Source organism: Cynocephalus volans, chromosome 12 (genome assembly GCF_027409185.1).
Source record: "Cynocephalus volans isolate mCynVol1 chromosome 12, mCynVol1.pri, whole genome shotgun sequence".
NCBI classification, from domain to species: Eukaryota; Metazoa; Chordata; class Mammalia; order Dermoptera; family Cynocephalidae; genus Cynocephalus; species Cynocephalus volans.
Window position 1 is genome coordinate 27,757,223 of NC_084471.1, and position 10,739 is coordinate 27,767,961.

A 10,739-nucleotide genomic window follows, 5' to 3' on the forward strand; every position below is an offset into this window, starting at 1 on the left:
ACTCAGAGTCACTTGAAGCCACTTTCAATCAGTGATGAATCTTGCTTCATCAGAATGTACCTCCCTCACCTGCCCCAATCTTGACACTGAAGCTGACCTTGCATCCAAATGAACTTCATGGCCATCGATAACTGAACAGTTCTAATTTCAATGGTCTGTCCCTCCACCAGCAATGACAACTCCTTATTGCAGAATTTCCTGGAAACTATCAGGAAAGTCCACTAGAGGTCACTTTACTGTCACATGTGATGGATGGGAATTTTAGAGCTCTACTTTCTCTAAAAAGGTTATGAAATAGGAGTGTTAGTGCTGAGGTTCTAAGAGATTACGATAGCAAATTGAAGAGTAATTACATCTTTCCTATGCCATAGTTGATAATGCTCCAAGAATTTCAAATGTATGAGGCTGAAAGTGCTTACGGAAATTATGGAAAACCGAGAGGAAATCAGTTAATTGCTTCTCAAAATCTACTTAATGTCTTCATACTAGACCAGAACCCACATGATTCCAGACAAACGCTAGAGCAGGCAGGGTTCCTAATTAGGAGATGGTACATTCATAGGTATCAGAATGTCTATGAACCTCTAAAATTGTACACATTTTTCTGAGGAAATATCCTCAAAGAGGTTTAATTAAGAGATGAGAGAGATTAACTCAGAACCACTGGAAGAGCTTGTTTTCCCCCCTCTTCCCTGACACCAAAGAAAATTCAAGGAGAAATTTGGACTCAGAAACTACCTCCAACTCTAAGATTATCTCAGCCAGCCAGAAACAGATAAAGGAATTGGTGTTTATGCCCCTGATTTTTAGAAAGAAACTGAATGGCAGAACTGAAAGTCTAGCAAAGTCTGGCATTCACCATCAAGCTAAAAGGAACAGAATAAATGATAATTGTCAGTAGTTAAGGCAGAATGCAGGCTGAAAACAAAAGGAAGATAAATGAGAATGGCTCACCAGGACCTGAAACTCCAAGCACTAGGGACAAATGGGGATCATTGACATAGGAAAAGGGGTGGAAACCCCCAATGTGATGCAGATTTGTTTGAAGGTGGGTGACCAGCTCCTAGAGATGGGAGTCCCCACTGGTCAGCTCTCCCCTCCCCCACAGCTCTGTGTTAGCTCACAATACCTCAACCATTTGATGGCAGGTGCCCCATAGGGATTTAAACTGACCAAAATGGAAAGCTTTGGATGAGCAGAGCCTGCCACCTGTGTGAAGTCTGAGAATTCAGAAAGGTCTGAAGTGTGGTCAGGTGAGGGTGAAAAGAAAGAGAATTCAGCAAACTATGATTTATTTCTGTTCCTTTAGAGATTGAATTTTCATGCTTTAATGTGTACTTAAGCCATCTTTGGGAAGTTTGGAGTTGTAGGGGCTGAAGGAAATATTTTGCTTTCCCACATAGTTTAAGGTATTTTGTAAAATAAAGGCCTCTGTGTTTGACCAACCATTATTCTTGAACTTTCCCATCTATCAACTAAATGTGACTCATTAACAATACTAGCAAAAATCCTGTCCATTTGAAGATGGTGCTAGGTATCCTTACCTAACTAACCTCTCTAATTCTGTGGGAAAATGACTATATCCTCTTACCTTAGCACTGGGCTACATCAGAACTTGCCAGGCTTAAGGAAAGAATTGAATTTTACATTATGTCTTAAAAGCAAGCGAACTGGAAATCCTAGAGGGGAATTATCTTAAGGAAACTAGAGGCATAGTCCAGACTTGGAGCAGTTTGCCATTTATATAGTCCTAAAGGTACCAACAAGTCCTTTTAAAATCAAAGGGTCAAACAGGTACCACTGTCTGCAGGGACTTGGGAAAAAATGAGCCCAATTGATACTTTCAAGCCAATAAAATCCAGTAGACTACACAAGCAAATAGAAACAAGATGAAGAAGCTGCAAGGCTGAGTCCAGCTCCAAAACTAGTTCTGTGGCCTTCTCAGGTCTCTTACCTTCCCATTACCACAGATACTCTATTTGATCTGACATTCAGCATATTACAGTGAAAAGAGCAAGGATTTAACATCCAGGCATTCATCCGTTGGGAACTGTGAGTTCTAATGCCAATGTAGCCACTTTCTAGTTGGGTGATTTTGAAGAGTTATTTAATCTTAGTTTCCTCATCTGTAAAATGGGAATAAGATATACCTTGTAAGGATTAGAGACATCATAAGTGCCCAACAAATGGTCTCTCTTTCTGTGTGTGTGTGTGTGTGTGTGTGTGTGTGTGTGTGTGTAAATTATCCCAGCCTCCATCTGAGACCAGATAGTAAAACAAAATACAATGTCCTATATAGAAAACACTTTGAAAAAAGTACTATATAAAGAACAGTAATTAATAAATCCATAATAAAGATATAAGGCATTTCAAGGGCTCTCTTTGGCTATCACACACAACAAAAATAGGCTCAGATTTGTTTCAGATATGTTGAAATTGTTCTTTTAATCACTTGTGGGACCAAGAAGAAGCTACCAGAAGACTAATTTCCACTCAACATCAGGAAAAGTTGCCAACAGTGGTCCTAAAACAGAAGGACTGCTGCGGGAAACTGTGAGTTCCTCATTACTAGGACTAGGACAGTAGTGGGAAGCGAATGAGAAGGGGCTCAAAACATCCAGATCAACTCCTGGCCTGGAAAGGTCTCTTCCAAACCTAAAAACTCTTTGCTAGGGAATTACAGAAGGAAATTCTACTTCAAAACTACACTTTCAACCTACCTACTTTTGCTCAACTTCCCCCAAAGCATCTTTCCTACATTGGTTGCACTAACTGAAGAAAAAAAAAGTCTATATATTCTTAAAAGCACTAAGTCATTGGGTCTAGAAACCTAGCTCCAGGATAGAGTGGCTTAAAAAGCGAAAGATACTGATGATGTAAAAAAAGAATTTTGCAACATTTATCAGGTTGTTTGGTCAAAAACAAAACTTTATGTATATATTTGAATTTAATTCTCTAGTTTAGGGACTGGCCAGTTAGCTCACTTGGTTAGAGTACAGTATTATAACACCAAAGTCAAAGATTCGGATCCTCAGACCAGCAACCCACCAAAAAAAAAAAGGAAAGTAATTCTCCAGTTTATCTTAATGGAATACTTGCCTTTTTTTCATAAGAATTCTAAGAAAAGCAAAAATATTTCTTGTCAGAGCATCTCAAGTCCTGTTTATATGTTTTTAAAAGTTAAAATAAGCTAGAAACCACCAGTGTGTGTGGCATAGCTAAAGCAGACTCAAGGCAGAAAGCCTATCTCATCTCAATGTGTGTGTAGGCTAGGTCACTGTAACATACTGGAAATATACAGTGGAATCTCTAGAGTCAGACTTCCTGGATTCAAATCCCCGGCATTGCCACTTGCTAATGACATGACCTGAAATAAGTTACTTGATCTCTCTGTACTCCAGTGTTTCATCTCTTAATGGGAATAGTGTATTCTTCATTGGCTTATTGTGAGGATGAAATGACAAAATACCTATAGAGCTGCTTAGCACAGTCCTTGACATATTGTAAAGTGCTTATAAAGTAACAGCTACCATTAACACAATGTATAGGTGATAGGTTTTGAATGTAGCCCTTGTGAAATATTTTTAAATGAAATTCTTATTATAAAAAATAACATATGCTTGAATCCAAGCACTGCTACTTGTTATGTGATCTTTGTGAATATACTTAATCAGCTTAATTTTCAGCTTCTTATCTGTGAATTAGGTTTTAAAATAATAATAACTACCTTATAATGGCATTATAAGAATTAAGAAAAATAACTGTAAATGTTATATTACGTACCTTATATACAGATATTTCTTAATAAATTATATCTGTTATTGTCGTGCAAAAAAATAAAAATAAAAATAAATAAATAAATAAAAATAACATATGCTTATTGTAAAAATGTGGAAATGACTGAAAGAGAATTTTAAAAGAATATTAATCATCTCTAATCCTATTAATTAGAGAAAGGCTGTTTAATATTTGGTGTATTTTTACTGCCATTTGCAACAACATGGATGGACCTTGAAAGAATTATATTAAGTGAAACGAGTCAGGCACAGAAAGAGAAATGCCACATGTTCTCACTTATTGGTGGGAGCTAAAAATTAATATATAAATTCACACACACACACACACACACACACACACACACACACACACACAAAACCGGGGGGGGGGGGGGGAAGAAGATATAACAACCACAATTACTTGAAGTTGATAGACAAGAAAACAGAAAGGACATTGTTGGGGGGAGGGGGGGAGGGAGAAGGGAGGGAGGTTTTGGTGATGGGGAGCAATAATCAGCCAAAATGTATATCGACAAAATAAAATTTAAAAATATATATATATTTGGTGTATTTTCTACAAGTATTTTTCCTTTTACATTTTTAACTAGTTGGGAATCATACAAGTGTACTTCAAAAAGTTCATGGGAAAATAGAATTAAAAGATAATACAAGTTTTTCCGTGAAGTTTTCGAAGACCCCTTGTATGTACACAGTTTAGTGGGATGAGGACTAGAGTTTACAGTTTGTGAGATCATGTGGCATTTTCTTCAATGTCATAAGATAAGCTCTTCCCACAGATAAAACCTTGAAAACCACATTTTCCTCTTTTGTTCTTTATCTTTGTCTTTAGGAATTAACTAACCATCTAGTAAGGACATATCCCTGTAATTTCTAGCTGCTTCTTACGTGAATTTTCTCACCTTTCAAGTGTGTATCTCTCCCTAAGAGCCTCAAGAAGTACCCTCTCCATATATAGCCCACAATTCCTTTTTCTCCTTTCTCTCTAATACCCACACTCATGGACTCAATCCAACACCTCAGCCCAATGCCACAGCTTGGTTCTGCAGAATTCCTACCCTGGGTTGTGGTGGAAAGTGATGTTTAGAAATGAAGCTTCTTCCTATAAGTATTCCCATATTATAATTTTTTTTTTGGTGGCTGGCTAGTATGGAGATCCGAACCCTAGACCTCGGTGTTATTAGCACCACGCTCTATTAAGCTAACTAGCCAGCCTCTATCTTCAATGTTTTTTAACTATACAAATTACATAAAGCTTCATAGATATAATTTATCCGTTTGTCCTCACATTAGACATATGACAAAGGTAATTTTAATCTGGATAGTCAAGAAATTGATTGTTCCTTATTTATAATAAGACACAGTGGTTGTCAGAATTAGGGATCATCAACTTCTACCATCTAACTCTTAACTGTTAACTCTGTAATTACTCATTCTTAATATAGCTATTGCTATTTTCAGCAATAAAATAAAGTCACCATAATGGTAACGTACTATCACCACTGACAGTAACCACCTACCATTTATCATGAGTTTTAAATAATTAGCTGTGTCTATTACTTTTTACATTTTTACCTCATTCAATCCTCAAAACAACTCTGTAAGGTCACCTATTTTGCAGGTGGAGAAAAGAGGATTCAAATTAAGATCTGTTTGATTCTAAAACTACTGACATTTTATTCCAATTCATACCCTGAAAACCCTCCCTGGGTCACACATAGTTCTGGAATTTTGACACAATAACATTTCATAATACTCTAAAATAATCTTTAAGTTTCATGATAAAATATTATAGAGCTGAGAGTGAAAGACTTATAGAAAAATAACTGTCAGGGAAGGCAGTCTTCTTTGAGACGGTATAGTTTCTGAAGGAAAACAACATAAAGTTGGTAGACAAGGAGAAGATGCCTGATCAACCAGCCAAATTGACTAAATCAATACCAGTAACAACTAAGATGCAGCTATCACAGCCAGCACAAGCACAGCCTCACAAAAGCAAGATGGCGATAAAATACTTCAGGTAACCAGAGTCCTTGGAAAAAGTGCAAGAGTCCAGTACACCATCAAGTACTACTGCTCTTTGGCTGACAAATTATATAGAGGTTCTTATATCAAATCTTTCTAAACAACAGCTACCCCTATCACTTGGTGAAACATTTTCTAGCCCCAATCCCATAAATCTGGGGTAACAGTATAATCTGTGCATTTTCTTCTGAGGTCTAAAAACAACGTGAAAACTTAATTATCCAAAATGCTCCAGGAAAAAAAAGATGCCTGTTAACCAATTTCCCTGCCTACAATCATTCCTTTAAATGACTGATAACAAATTTATCAGGTGGAACAAGCCACCATTGTGCTGTAATTTTTAAGCCACTCAAAGAAAACAAGCAAAAACAAGATTTTAAAGAATATCTGTCAGCCTATCTACAATGTTCATCTCTGGTTCCTCTCCAATCCCGTTGCCTGGTTTGTCTGGATAGTGTTAGGCCCTCATAGAAACAACTTCCCAGCAGTTGATGATAACTCAGAGAGGCAATTTGGAGAAGACAGGACATAAAGCATTCACATGTACTCACACACGTGTGTTTGCATGTTTGCACAAGATGGCCCGCAGGACACATGTACACAGAGTATATGTGGAAACAGCTGTAACCACAAACTTAAAGTAGAATTATGCTGGGGCATAAGTAAAAGCTGTGTTAAGAGTTGAAAGGAAATAAAAATGTCTCAGCCTTTCTCCACCATCATGCTGTGTGTGATTGATTTGGTTCCTCCCATGACATCTCACAAGACTTTCAGAATTAATGATTCCTGGCCAAAAAACAAAAGCAAAATTGTCCAATTCTCCAGCGGATTTGAATGAAAACTGGTAATAAAATCAGGTACAACTCTAAGAGGGGCCGCTGGAGAAGAAATAAGCTGGATATATATGGAATTGCACATGAGATGGCAATTATGCTGTGTCAAGTTCACTATCATGGTACCATATCAGGCTGAAAATGTCACCACTATCTAGACAGTTGGACATGTTTTATCGGGAAAATGATTTTTCTCTTTGCTTCTATGCTCTGCACTAGTAGGTTGGTTCAGTGATAAATATGTGAGAAATTTTGTATGAAAAGAATAACAATAAATGGACACTGATAGTCAAATGAACTTATCGAAGAAAATTTAATATGAAGAGGCTGACTGAATGGAGGTACCTTTCTCATAAGACCAGTCATCTATCTTTATTGAATGACCACATACAGCAAAAGTTCAAAAAGTTTGCCAGGGAGACATGAGACAGTAATATTAATTACCACCAATAAAAATATCTTAATTTGATTGTTGCTCCATGATTTACCAAGATAGTCACATGCATTCTCTCATTAGATCCTTTCCATAATTCATGGGAAGTTGAAGCACAGACAACATTTTTGTTGTTTGCATTCAATTCTTTCCTTCCTTCAACAAAATACAGAGTACCAATACATTTTGTGCCAAGCACTGTTTGAGGTGCTTAAAATTCAACAATGAACAAGACAGATAAAAGTTGCTCCTGTCATACAGCTTACATTCTAGTAGAAGAGAGACAATATACAATAAGTAAATTAGATAGTTTTTTAGAAAGTGATATTAGAATGACACTAATTTAGAAAGAAAGAAATACTGTGGAAAAATAAATAAATAAGGGTAATGAGAAATTCTAGGGGAAGGGTGCAGTTTTAAATAGCATTGTCGGGCCAAACCCATGGCTCACTCAGGAGAGTGTGGCGCTGGGAGTGCAGCAGCGCTGGGAGCACTCCCGCCGCGGGTTCGGATCCTATATAGGGGTGGCCGGTGCGCTCACTGGCTGAGCGCGGTGCAGACGACACCAAGCCAAGGGTTGCGATCCCCTTACCAGTCACAAATAAATAAATAAAATAAATAGCATTGCCAAGACAGGCCTATTTGATAAGCTGCTATTTGAAAGTGTAATCTGGGAGAAGAACAATCCATACAAAACCACCCACATACACTGTGCAAAGATCTAGGGGCAGAAGCGTGCCTGGATTGTTTGAGGTGCAGTAAAAAGACCAGACCTTATAGAGAATAAGAGATGAGGCTGAAAGTGTAAGGATGGAAAAAGATATTTCATGCAAATGGAAACCAAAACAGAACAGGAGAAGCTATACTTACATCAGATAAAATAGACTTCAAGCCAAGAAGAGTAAATAAAGGTAAGGAAGGTCACTGCATAATGATAAAGGGATCGATTCAACAAGAGGATATAAAAATTATAAATATTTATGCACCCAACTCTGGAGCACCCAGTTATATAAAAAAATTCTATTAGACCTAATGGGAGAGAGAGACTATAACACAATAATAGCTGGGGACTTTTTCACCCCACTTTCAGCAAAGGACAGATAATTCAGACAGAAAACCAGGAAACATCAGAATTAATCTCTACTCTAGGCCAATTGGACCTAACAGACATATATAGAATATTTTGTCCAACAGCTACAGAATACACATTCTTCTCAGCAGCATATGGAACATTTCATAGAACAGACCGTATGTTAGGTCACAAAACAAGTATCAACAAATTTTTAAAAATTGAAATCATTTCAACTACCTTGTCCAAACACAATGGAATAAAACTAGAAATCAATCAACAAAAAATAAAACTAGAAACCACACAAATACATGGAAATTAAATAACATGCTCATAAACAATGAATGAAAGAAGAAATCAAAAAGGAAATTAAAAAACTCTTGGAGACAAATGAAAATGAAAATACAGTATACCAGATCCTATGGGATACAGCAAAAGCAATTCTAAGAGGGAAGTTTATAGCAATAAGTGCCTATATCAAAAAAGAAGAAAGACTAAAACAGACTAAGAAAGACTAAAATAGAAGAAAGACTAAATAAACAACCTAACATTACCCCTGAAGGAACTAGAAAAACAAGAAGAAACCAAACCCAAAATCAGTAGAAAGAGACAAATAACAAAGATCAGAGCAGAAATAAATGAATTAGAGATTAAAAAAAAAAAATACAAAAGATCAATGAAACAGAGTTACTTTTTAAAAAAGATAAACAAAACAGATAAACTTGGTTAGGCTAACAAAGGAAAAAAGAGGGAAGACTCAAATAAATAAACAGAAATGAAAAAGAACACATTACAACTGATACCACAGAAATACAAAGGATACACAGAGTCTACTACAAATGACTATATGTGAACAAACTGGAAAACCTAGAAGAAATGGATAAATTATTGAACACATACAATTGTCTCGAATTGTCATGAATCATGAAGAACTAGAAAACCTAAACTGAAGAATAACAAATAATGAGACTGAAGCAGTAATAAAAAGTCTCCCAACAAAGAAAACTTCAGGACCAGATGGCTTCACTGCTGAACTCTACCAAACATTATAAGAGCTAATACCAGTTCTTCTCAAACTCTTCCAAAAAACTGAAGAGGAGGGAATACTTCCAAACTCATCTACAAGGCCAACATTAACCTCATATCAAAACTGGAAAGAGACACAACAAAAAAAGAAAATTACAGACCAATATCCCTAATGAAGACAGATGCAAAGATCCTCAGTAAAATACTAGCAAACAGAATCCAACTACACATTAAAAAGAGCATCCACCATAATCTAGTGAGATTCATCTCAGGGTCGCAAGCATGGTTCAACATACACAAATCAATAAACATGATACATCACATAAACAGGATGAGGGAAAAAAACCATATGATCATTTCAATAGGTGCAGAAAAAGCATTTAATAAAATTCAGCACCCCTTCTTGATAAAAAACACTCAACAAATTAGGTGTAGAAGGAATGTACCTCAACATAATAAAGGCCATATAGGACAAACCCACAGCTAATATATTGAATAGACAAAATTGGAGGCTTTTTCTCAAAGATCTGGAACAAGACAAGGATGCCCACCATAGTACTGGAAGTCCTAGCCAGCACAATAATGAAAGAGAAAGCAATAAAGGTCATCCAAATTGGAAAGGAGGAAGTCAAACTATCTCTATTTGCAGATGACATGATCCTATACATAGAAAACTTTAAAGCCTCCACCAAAAAAGCACTAGAAGCCATAAGCGAATTCAGTATAGTGTCAGGATACAAAATCAACATACAAAAATCTATTGCCTTCCTATACACTAATAATGAAATAGCCAAAGGAGAAATAAAATAATCCCATTCATAATAACTAACAAAAAATGAAATACTTAAGCATAAATTTAACCAAGGAGGTGAAAGACCTCTACAATAAAAACTATAAAACATTGGTGAAAAAAACTGAAGAGGACACAAATGGAAAGATACCCCACCTTCTTGGGATGGGAGAATTAATATCATCAAAATGTTCATATTACCCAAAGCAGTCTACACATTCAACGCAATCCCTATCAAAATACTAATGACATTCTTCACAGAAATAGAAAAAATTATCTTAAAATTTGTATGGTACCACAAAAGACCTCATATAACTAAAGCAATCTTGAGCAAAGAGAACAAAGTTGGAGGCATCACACCTCCTGACTTCAAAATATACTACAAACCTAGAGTAACCAAAACAGCATGATACTGGCATTAAAAATAGACAAATAGACCAATTGAACAGAATAGAGAGCCCAGAAATAAACCCATGCACTTACATTCAACTGATTTTCAACAAAGGTGCCAAGAATATACAGTGCGGAAAGGACAGCCTCTTTAATAAATGATGCTGGGGAAACTGCTTATCTGCAGAAAATTCAAAGTAGATACACCTATCTCTCACCATACACAAAATCAACTCAAAATAGATTAAAGACCTAAATTTAAGACCTGAAGCTATGAAACAACTAGAAGAAAACATAGGAGAAACACTACACAAAATGGGAGTGGGCAGCACTTTTTTGAGCAAGACTACAAAGGCACAGGCAACTAAAGCAAAAATTC